Raw genomic sequence first — 11,510 nt, 5'->3', positions numbered from 1 at the left:
CTGATAGATACTGCTCATCACGACTTTCATGCGAAGTCAACTGTCTACGGAAAGTGTAGTTTGTTTCCCGTTACTAACAAACTGATTTTAAAGGCAAATTTTGAAGTGACGATTCCATCAATTATCCTAGTGTGATACTCTTTTTGTCGATATGTAGTATCATACATATTAAAACACGAAGAACAACCAGTACTCCTGTGGTGGCTGAGCAGTCTGAATGTCCCTGAGTGGTGTTATCGCTGCTGCAGTATTGATTATTCTTCGTGCTTTACTCTCTCTGTTATTACATATCGATACAATGAATATCGAACTGGACTAATTTGGTACAACTTATAGAACTGACACGTAAGATTCTGTCGTGATAGGGGGATGTAACGGAAAATGTTAACATTTATTTAAAAATCATTACAGCCATATTTATTAATGTACAAGTTTAAAATTTTGCACGTGTAAAGCAAAAGAGCTGTGGTTTAACGGAAAAATATAATAAAATATGCAGGATCAATATTTTTTCAGAAACTTGAAGTTTTAATTTTTTATCGTCTTTTTTATAAAAAGCCTAACTCAGATTCTAACCCCGCAATTAATCTAAAAATTTTATTGTAGTATCCTGAGAAGGGTATAACACTACAGAACTACAGTTACTAATTTATGGTTTATACTGTATCCATAACAGAGTTTTTAATTTTGCACATCCAAAATTAACTTTTCTTCTACATACAATCATCTAAAAATCAGAATTTAATTGCACGATCTCATAGTTTTTAGTTCTACGGAGACAGCAATACGGTGCAAAATTTCCTGAAAATTTCATACCATTGGCGCGTATACTTTTTGAGAAAAAGCTTCTAATAACGTAAAAAATATAAAACAGAGAATATGAGGTTTAGAGTGTTTCTTCTCACACTTCTACTTGTAATAAACTTACCTCAGTTTTAAGACCCTCCGTACTAACGCTCCTCATGCTTCAGTTTTCTCTTCTCTCCTCTTCAAATCTGCCTGGCCTGTATGTGCAGGTATGACACTGATCTATTAGCTTATCAGTCACAAACTCTGTCAACTATTATATTACTTATTTCAAATGGCTCTGAGCATTATAGGACTTAACATCTATGGTCATCAGTCCCCTAGAACTCAGAACTACTTAAACCTAAGGACATCACACAACACCCAGTCATCGCGAGGCAGAGAAAATCCCTGACCCCGCCGGGAATCGAACCCAGGAACACAGGCACGGGAAGCGAGAACGCTACCGCACAACCACGAGATATTATTTATTTAGCGACATGTTTCGTGGATTAAACCTCATATTCAGGCAAAATGGCATTACAACAATAACTCTACAATAAGTTCATACTGATGTTACATAGTCTTTTCGTAAATGCTTTGGTCATCCTGTGGAAGAAGAGAAAAACTGGTAAGAGGCGATGTCAGTTTGGAAGCTGGACTAATGTTTCCACGAAAATGTTATGTAACGGTCACTCACTTTGATCTTCCGGCGTGGCAGTCTGGTTGTGATGTGTTGTGGTGGATCCGTGGCTCTCTTGGCCACTGTTCACAAATTCTCACTAACGCAGCAGTAACTTGGAAACACGATCACAAACAGTTCCGTAGTGCAGTGGACAAGATGGCGGTCGACATAGAGCTGGTTTCGATTTGACTATCGATTTGTCGATCTGTGATGTGTCAGATGTTTACATGTCTTCTGCACCTCTTATTATCGTATTACAGGTGAACATTACAAATTGAGCACCTGTTACAATATTATTGAACACATCATGACACAAACTATATATTTTACATATATCTAACCTATTGCTGGGGCTAGAGTCAGACGACTGTCTTGTTATGTATCTTTTATTCTAGGAGTACTGCAGTGAAACTGGAAAATAAATGTTAATTTTTGGAGTCTGTCACGCCATTCAGGACCTCGTTATTCCCCATGTGGCCATGGATGAATATTTCCATTTCTTCCAAGATGTCCATTTTCGAGCTCTTTTCTAAATTATGTAGTACTTTGAGATCGTTGTCTACTGTAACACTGCGTCCTGTTTCATTTATATGTTTAGCTGTAGCTGATTTATTCCGTTTGCCAAGTCTGAAACAGCCAATGTGTTCTTTAAAGCGGGTTTTAAAATTTCTTCCCGTTTGGCCAATGTAATATTTGTTGCAGTGACTGCATGTAATTTTATAAATTCCTGCTTTGTTAACTTTCAGACAAAATAGTGAAGCTTTTCAAAAATAGAGACATGAGGATCACCTTTGCCACCGACAACAACTTAAGAAAGAAACTGATACATGACATCTCACATCCCACAGAGAATCTCACTGACTGGAGGAGAATTTTCCTCAGTCATTAGTCCCGCATCGTAATTAGCCCCGATGGAAAGGAAGGTTCCCCAGTTGGGAAGGTTTGGAGCATTATGGGCAGAGCCCTCCACCCAGCTCGGGATTTTGACGATCTAACTCGCCACTTGGACAGAATTTGCCACGACGTCACACGGGACTACATCCTGCAAATCTGTCAACCGATGCCACGCCAAGTAACAGTCAGAGGTGGGTCAACGGGTTACTGACTTGCTCAGTTTGTGAAGCTCTTTCTCTTGAACAGATCATCTAATTTTCTGAAATTGTAATCATTTGTTCGTCTGTACATGTACATTACATCTGCCGATTTCGGTCCCATCCAGATAATTCGTCCTTGGAGCGTCTATTTGTCTTTGAGTGGTTGAACTAGTATACACAGACGTTAAATTCATTGCTGTTCTTAGAAATAAAATTTAATTATGAATTATGCTACTTAACACCAGCAAGACCCAGTGGTTACGCGCAGGCCCCCACTCCGTTCCTATTTTTCTTACCGCTTAAGTTTCTGTAGTGTTACGCGGAAGTTTTTTTCCTATAGCGAGGTTCTTTTAGCTTATATTTGCTCCTCTTTCCCCATTAGATTTGTAATAGTAATCTTTTGTAAACAGAACTCTGCCTTCTGCTTGCTGGATTTATGTACAATATTACTCTGTCAGGAAATGTATTAATACTTTTACACGGAATGTTCACCTGTAAAAATGTTTATGTTTTTAATAGCATTGTAGAGGAATTTTCATACTTACTTTATTATAAAATGCTGTTGTTCAGCATAACCAAGGGGCGGTTCTTATGCGCATGTATTTAGCGCCCTCTGTAGCCCAAATTTTCCTGGTCGCTCAAGTCTGTATTGTAACAGTTGGCCTTAATCTCTGACAAAAGGTACATATAACTTACGTAAATATTTTATCTTGTGCGCCTATTGCATTGTGTGATGTAATAAGTGAGTTCGTTACTTCACCAATATCTTTCTGTTAATATTTTATTATGTTTAAAAAGTTATTTTGAAACTGACTTTTAGGGCCAATACTTCCGAAGAAGATATTTTTACAAATATCGTAACCATGGTCAAGGGCTAATACATATTTATTGGTAACTGGTTAGCTGATTTTTTAATCTATTCTACTACACACGAAGCCACGTTTAAGACTTTGAAATTTAATAAACTTTCTAAAAAACCTTCCTTACTTGTTTAGTTGCTCTCTTACTCTCTGTTCTGACTTGGAACTGAGATGCTCGGAAAGTGGTGAACACAGTCTAGCAAGTACATGATGTATCGGAGCAACGCGAGGTTTCTACGAAATGCGGTGCACACAGAGTGAGTTATTGTAGGAAGCGAGGAGTTGTTGTACACGGGGTGATCTGCAGTGCTGTGCAGGACTCGGCCCGGCCTTCCCACGTCTGGCAGGAGACCGCGCCCGCCTTGGTATTCCGGCCGCGGCGGAAGCTTCCATCCTCAGGCAGCGGCAGCGCAGCGTAACGAGCCGCCAAATGAGGCCCGGCCGACCTTATCGCCTCGCAGCGCTCTATCTGGGTTCTGCACAGCGCGCGGGCGCATGGCAATGCGTGTACTGTGCGGACCTCCACAGCAACAGGTGCGTGCGCGCGATATGCGACAGTGGCCTTAACATGCCAGGCACAGGCGACGGATGGGACTGCCCAGCACGGGGTACAAGAGAGGTCAACATCCATGACAAATGCTGGGTACCCAGAGTGTAAATCCGAGACGGCCGGGGTGGCCGTGCGGTTCTAGGCGCTACAGGCTCGAATCCTCCCTCAGGGCATGGATGTGTGTGATGTCCTTAGGTTAGTTAGGATTAAGTAGTTCGAAGTTCTAGGGGACTGATGACCTCAGCAGCTAAGTCCCATAGTGCTCAGAGCCATTTAGCCTTTTCTCTTTTTCTTTGTTTTGTAAATCTGAGAAGGAAAGAAGGAATGTTACAGTCCAACATCAGATACTGGACGAGGTCATTACAAAAACAGAACAAGCACGTGTTGGGAAGACGAGGCAGGAAATCGGCCCTACATTTGCCTTAATGGATGTAGACAATGTAGACAAGTGTAATGTGCTGCTAATATATAAAAAGAAAGATCCTTTATCATTTAGCTACAATATAGCAGGCCAGCAACTGGAAACAGTTAATTCCATAAATTATCTCGGAGTAGGCATTAGGAGTGATATAAAATGGAATGATCATATAAAGTTGATCGTCGGTAAAGCAGATGCCAGACTGAGATTCATTGGAAAAATCCTAAGGAAATGCAATCCGAAAACAAAGGACGTAGGTTACAGTACACTTGTTCGCCCACTGCTTTAATATTGCTCACCAGTGTGGGATCCGTACCAGATAGGGTTGATAGAAGAGATAGAGAAAATCCAACAGAGAGCAGCGCGCTTCGTTACAGGATCATTTAGTAATCGTGAAAGCGTTACGGAGATGATAGATAAACTCCAGTGGAAGACTTTGCAGGAGAGACGCTCAGTAACTCGGTACCGGCTTTTGTTCAAGTTTCGACAACATACCTTCACCGAGGAGTCAAGCAGTATATTGCTCTTTCCTACGTATATCTCGCGAAGAGACCGTGAGGATAAAATCAGAGAGCCCACACAGAGGCATACCGACAATCTTTCTTTCGACGAACAATATGAGACTGGAATAGAAGGGAGAACCGATAGAGGTACTCAAAGTACCCTCCGCCACACACCGTCAGGTGGCTTGCGGAGAATGGATGTGGATGTAGATGGATTAACAGAAACCGCGGAAGTTCTACATCTGGGTAGCTCCAATAATTTGGAACTGCCGTTTCTATCGAAGAAACCAGGCGTTGGCCAAGTATTTATTTCCAGCTTAATGTTTACGACGTCATGTCTCGTGAACTAAATATGCTACAATACTGCATACTGTCTGTAAAATGTGTCACCAATAGAATTGGTAGTAAAGAAGAAATAAATTATAACGTGGTGCCTCGTGTGGCATGTTCACAGCATGAACAGCGGGAAACTAGTAAGCGATAAACATGTGTCCCTCCACAATTCTGTAGGTGTCGACAGAGAGGAAAAATTTGGTAAAGGTTTAAAATTATGTGTAACGTTTGTTGCAGGTCGGTAAGCGCTCTCATCCTCAAGTATTGTCTAGCCTAGAAATTCACATGTCCCGGGCTACGCCACTCTTTCGCAACTGCCCCCACCCCTCTGATAGAATAGGTGGTTCTCATCCCCATAGTGATTGTCGCCTAGCAGTAAGGTATATGTGTACCAAGTTTGGCTGGAATATATCCAGTAGTTTAAGACTTGATGTGGGACTCGTACACACCCACCCAAACACCCACCCACCCACACATCCACCCACCCACCCTCCCACACACACACACACACACACACACACACAGTATATATATATATATATATATATATATATATATATATATATATATATTGCGTTAAAGATTAATTTCCCGCACCTTATCTTGTGGTCCTTGGTCGAAACATACATTGGCGGCATTAGAATCGTTCTGTAGTGCTCCTCAGAAGCCGGATTTCTAAATTTTCACAATACTGCCAATCTGAGATTACTAAGCATACCCGTAGTACTTGCATGTTGATTGAACCTACTGGTGACAAATCTACCAGCACGCCTATGAACTGCTTCAGTATCTTCCTTCAACACGACATGATGGAGAGACCATACAGTCGGGTAGCGCTCTGTATGCCGTCTGCTTTACACATTATCTACACGTTCCCAAAGCTCTCCCAATAAAATCGAAGTCGAACATCAGCCGTTGCAACGTTTCGCCTACATATTTAACAGAGTCAGTACGCCCTGAATACCGGCTGACTCTGAGCACAATGGGACTTAACTGCTGAGGTCATCAGTCCCCTAGAACTTAGAACTACTTAAACCTAACTAACCTAAGGACATCACACACATCCATGCCCGAGGCAGGATTCGAACCTGCGACCGTAGTGGTCGCGCGGTTCCAAACTGTAGCACCTAGAACCGCTCGGCCACACCGGCTGGTGCCCTGAATACTGTTTTGGAGTGTTACAGTATTGTTTTTCCTACTCATCAGTACCAGCGCTCTCCCACGTTTAGAGCGAGCTGCAAGGCTACGCCGCTGAGTCCAGGTCTGAGTCGTGTCGCAGGGCGAGCCGGTCGGCTGTCGGCTATTCTAAGCGCCACGGCGGTTCCACCCCTGTGGACGGCGCAAAGGGCGTGAGTGGGGGTGCGGCGGCTCCTCCTGCACCCTCGCCCCTGCTGGGACAGGCGTGGGCCGCGCCCTCCTATAAATACCCAGTCTCCGAAGCGCGGGAAACTGACGTCTGCCTCCCTGCCTGGAGCTCGAGCCGTCTTGTAGCTCCAGGAGGAAACTCAGCCTCAGGTTAATACGGGTTGGAGGACGGGAAAGGCAAAGGCAGTGGAGTGACGAACGGACGTGCCACAAGCAACTTGTTGCACATAAGAGTATATGAACTGATTGTATCTTTCTTGCTCTCACCCTCTCTTTCTCTACACACTACGTACACACCCAAAACATATTACGTCATTGTGCTGCCACCTATTGCGAGGTACTCCATTTCAGAGACCTCAGTAGTCATTATACATCGTGAGAGAGCAGAACGGAGCGCTCCGCTGAACTCACGGACTTCGAACGTCGTCAGGTGATTGGGTGTCACTTGCGTCATACGTCTGTATGCGAGATTTCCACATCCTTAAACATCACTAGGTCCACAGTTTCCGATGTGATAGTGAAGTGGAAACATGAAGGGACACGTACAGCACAAAAGGGTACAGACCGACCTCGTCTGTTGACTGATAGAGACCGCCGACAGTCGAAGAAGGTCGTAATGTGTAATAGGCAGGAATTTATCCAGACCGTCACACAGGAATACGAAACTGCTTCAGGATCCACTGCAAGTACTATGACAGTTAGGCGGGAGGTGAGAAAACTTGGATGTCGTCGTCAAGCGGATGCTCATAAGCCACACATCACACCGGTAAATGTCAAATGATGCCTCGCTTCGAGTAAGGAGCGTAAACATTGGACGACTGAACAGTGGAGAAACGTTGTGTAGAGTGACGAATCACGGTACACAATGTGGCGATCCGATGGCAGGGTATGGGTGTGGCGAATTCCCGGTGAACGTCATCTGCCAGAGTGTGTAGCACCAACAGTAAAATTCGGTGGTGGTGGTGTTATGGTGTGGTCGTGTTTTTCATGACGGGACTTGCACCCCTTGGGTTTTGCGTGGCACTATCACAGCACAGGCCTAAACTGATGTTTTAAACACCTTCCCCAATTCGGGGATGGCGATTGCATCTTTCAACACGATCGAGCAGCTGTTCATAATGCATGGCCTGTGGCGGAGTGATTACACAACAATAACATCCCTGCAATGGAGTTGGCCTGCACAGAGTCCTCACCTGAATCCTACAGAGGACCTTTGGGATGTTTTGGAACGCCGACTTAGTGCCAGGCTTCAAAGACCGACATCGATACCTCTCCTCAGGGCAGCACTCCGTGAAGAATGGGCTGCCATTCCCAAAGAAACCTTGCAGCACCTGATTGAAGGGATGCCAGCCAGAGTGGAAGCTGTCATCAACGCTAAGGGTGGGCCAATACCATACTGAATTCCAGTACTACCAATGATGTGCGCCATGAACTTTTAAATCATTTTCAGCCAGGTGTCCGGATACTTTTGATCACATAGTGTGTTCTCAGCCGGCCGCGGTGGTCTCGCGGTTAAGGCGGTCAGTCCGCAACCGCGCGACTTCTACGGTCGCAGGTTCGAATCCTGCCTCGGGCATGGATGTTTGTGATGTCCTTAGGTTAGTTAGGTTGAAGTAGTTCTAAGTTCTACGGGACTGATAACCACAGAAGTTAAGTCCCATAGTGCTCAGAGCCATTTGAACCATTTGTGTATCTCACTCTCTATCTTTATCTCCATCCTACTTAACATTTACCCTATCGTATGGCGTCCTTTTTCTCCAAGATTTGACAATTTTATGTGATTTCATCCTAATGGCTGAATGCTGTTTCTGTCGCTAGAGAACCTGAGGAAGAAAAGTCAATGACTCTGAGAACTATGCGACTTAACTTCTGAGGTCATCAGTCGCCTAGAACTTAGAACTAATTAAACCTAACTAACCTAAGGACATCACATACATCCATGCCCGAGGCAGGATTCGAACCTGCGACCGTACCGGTCGCTCGGTCCCAGACTGTAGCGCCTAGAACCGCACGGCCACTCTGGCCGGCAGAAGAAAAGTCGTCCGCTGCATCTGTCTCTTCATTCTGTGGGTTATCGCATTTACAGCTATCTGTGTATCATACTCGTATTTTCAGAGATTGGGATTCGAAATCGAGATTTTCATGTACAGAGATTTACAAAATGATACCTATAAACGATGTTATAGATGCTGGCGCCTGCTGCTAGGCCACCCCTCTCACAGCAAACGTGACTTTGTACGCTGACGGACTGTAGGTGGAACGACTCGCAACGTTGTTCGTCATTCAGTGATCGCGACTGAAGGTCACGACTGCAATGCTTTATTGCCTCAGTGCATGATAGTTTCCGATACAGGTTTCCATCTCCAGTTTATTTTTCCCATGTATACCGAGGTAGTTTACGCGAATTACATGAATTGTCCGTAGGCATCTAATGAAGTGAACCTCACAAAATTACTAACAATCTTTCGGATCCCTGATACCCCGAATCAGTGATTCATTTCTTTCCAAAGACGAACAAACAAGCTATAAGGCAGGTAGCCATAACGTTTTGGCTAGTCAGCGTACAATAATCGCCATGCCCAACAGTTACACTTTCAAACTCTTCCTGTCGTTTCTTAGTCCACGTGTACCTGACAACAGACTCAGGAGACGAGCTTTCAGTTAAACGGACAGCTGCTTAGTACGTCGAATCTCCGAGTAGACGTAGACTGGGAGTTCGGGGATGATGTCACAGACCTCGCTGGCTCCTTGCTTATCTCCGATCTGCAGTATCAGCGTCAGCTCTTTACGAAGCCGTGTTCAACAACGGAGCACCAGTTAAGACAGGTCGCCGTTTGTGCCTCAGCCTGCATTGTGTGCCGGCGAGCTTAGCGTGGCTTCCGCGACGGTGCTGGCTTAACCAGTGGTCTGAGTCCGCGCCGTGGCCTGGGACCGCTGCCGAGAGCAAAAGGAACTGCCGGGCCGGGCGGCGCATCTTCATTGGCGGCCGTATATCTGTCGGGCGCACAGTAGCGCACGACCACGACCGCGGCCACGGCCACGAGCGGCGCGGGTCGTGCGCTCCTCCCCAGATACAGTCTGCACGCCGCAATTTGCTGGACGCCGGCCAGCCGCGGCCGTTCATTAGCAGCGGCGCGGCACGGCCGGCTAGCAGCGCGATCCCCCCGATACTGTACGTCTGCCAGGCTTATCTGCGCCCTCGCCCGCGGACCGTATATACGGCCCGTCCCGCTCTAACCAGTGCGTCTTGCGCCGGCCACTGAAGGCCGCGCTCACAGTGGCAACGAAGCCGAGTGTTCCGCCGACGACCGAGGTCTCCCGAAGATGGCCGATCTTTTAAAAGGAGTACCCCAGAACGAGTGCGGTACCGTGCAGCCGTACTGAGTTCGCAGGCCTATCGTCCTGTACCCAAAACATGGACTGTGAGAAAAAGGGTGATTCAGCTGCTCCTACCGATGGCTTTTATGCAACCTGCAATGCTTTTAAATACGACATGTAGGATTTTCATATTCTCTTCCGCGCCATGTGCAAATTGTAAGTGCAACAGGAAAAAGGTTTCAGACAGATTATATAATGGCAGAACAGAGATTTAGGAACCTGGTTTTAAACTGGTTATGAACTGTAGATTAAAATTGAAGAAACTGCAAAAAGGAGGTAATTTAAGGAGATAGGACCCGGATAAACTGAAAGATCCAGAGGTTGTACAGAGTTTCAGAGAGAGCATTAGAGAACGATTGACTAGAATGGGGGAAAGGAACACAGTAGAAGAAGAATGGATAGTTTTGAGATACAAAATACTGAAGGCAGCAGAGGATGAAGCAGGTAAAAGGTCGAGGGCTAGTAGAAATCTTTTGGTAACAGAAGAGATATTGAATCTAAGTGGTGAAAGGAGAAAATATAAAAATGCAGTAAATGCAGCAGACAAAAAGGAATATAGACGTCTCAAAAATGATATCGACAGGAAGTGCAAAATGGCTAAGCAGGGATGGCTAGAGGAAAAATGTAAGTATGTAGAGGCATATATCATAGAGGTAAGATAGATACTGCCTACAGGAAAATTAAAGAGACCTTTGCAGAAAAGAGAACCGCTTGTATGAATACCAAGAGCTCAGATGGAAAGCCAGTTTTAAGTAAAGAAGAGAAAGCAGAAAGAGAAAGCAGTATATAGAGAGTCTATACAATGGCAATGTACTTGAGGGTAACATTATGGAAATTGAAGATGACGTAGATGAAGATGAAATGGGAGATATGATACTGCGTGAAAAGTTTGACAAAGCACTGAAAGACCGAAGTCGAAACAAGGACCCAAAAGTAGACAACATTCTATTAGCACTACTGATAGCCTTGGGGGAGCCAGCCCTGACAAAACTCTACCACCTGGTGAGCAAGATGTGTGAGTCACGCGAAATAACCTCAGATGTCAAGAAGAATATAATAATTCCAACCTCAAAGAAAGCAAACGTTGACAAGTGTGAAAATGACCGAACTACCAGTTTAATAAGTCACGACTGCAAAATATTAACACGAATTCTTTACAAACAAATGGAAAAACTGGTAGAAGCCGACCTCGGCGAAGATCAGTTTGGATTCCGTAGAAATGTTTGATCACGTGAGGCAATACTGACCCTACGACTTATCTTAGACGGCCGGTTAAGATAAGGCAAACCTACGTTTCTACCACTTTGAGAATGTTGATTGCAATACTTTCTTTCAAATTCTGAAGGTGACAGGTGTCAAATTAAGGGAGCGAAAGGCTATTTACAATTTTTACAGAGACCATATGGCAGTTATAAGAGTCGAGGAGCATGAAAGGGAAGCAGTGGTTGGGAAGGGAGTGAGACAGGTTTGTAGCCTATCCCCGATGTTATTCAAACTGAATATTGAGAAAGCAGTGAAGGAAACAAAAGAAAAATTCG

Source organism: Schistocerca americana, chromosome 9, assembly GCF_021461395.2.
Source record: "Schistocerca americana isolate TAMUIC-IGC-003095 chromosome 9, iqSchAmer2.1, whole genome shotgun sequence".
In the NCBI taxonomy this organism is placed as follows: Eukaryota; Metazoa; Arthropoda; class Insecta; order Orthoptera; family Acrididae; genus Schistocerca; species Schistocerca americana.
This window is presented reverse-complemented; position numbering follows the sequence as displayed.